Below are 638 nucleotides of genomic sequence, written 5' to 3'. Positions count from 1 at the left end.
TAATACTTTACTTTGTGCAAGAATCAATCACGCGTACAGCATTACAGATGCCCAGCTGTACTCTGCATTGTACTGTAAACTTCGCAGCGGCCTTATGGGGTTCCTCGGATGACGTCACTGCCAGGCTAACGCTGCGGCGTCTCTTCTTGTGCTGACAGAGTTGTCGGTCGCGGATTTTGAGTCGTTTCGGCCTGCCAACTGCTTCGTTTTCTTGCGGATTGTGAGAACTAGCAGAAAGTTTCACTCATTTTCATGGTTTCAAACTAATGATAAAAGTATCTTCTTCTGGACCAAATCAACAGTCTTTAGTTGAATCAACTCGGAAAACTCTTAAACGCGTGTTTGCACGCGACTCCGCGCATTTTTGAGGCCAGGCAACCCGACAGCTGCCCTTTAAATATATCTGATATCATTTGCTTAAAAACATGTTACTTCAATCCGCAGAAAAGGCAGATTATGTGTAGCAAATCTGAAGAAAACAGCCTTAAACAAGATCCAAGATTTAAGAGCTTTAAGAATTTCAAAAATGCAGCACAAACACACGCTTGCACGCACGCACGCACACACACACACACACACACACACACACACACACACACACACACACACACACACACACACACACACACGCATACCCA

This window comes from Littorina saxatilis, linkage group LG1, assembly GCF_037325665.1.
Source record: "Littorina saxatilis isolate snail1 linkage group LG1, US_GU_Lsax_2.0, whole genome shotgun sequence".
Lineage (NCBI taxonomy): Eukaryota > Metazoa > Mollusca > Gastropoda > Littorinimorpha > Littorinidae > Littorina > Littorina saxatilis.
Note: the sequence above shows the minus strand (reverse complement) of the source record.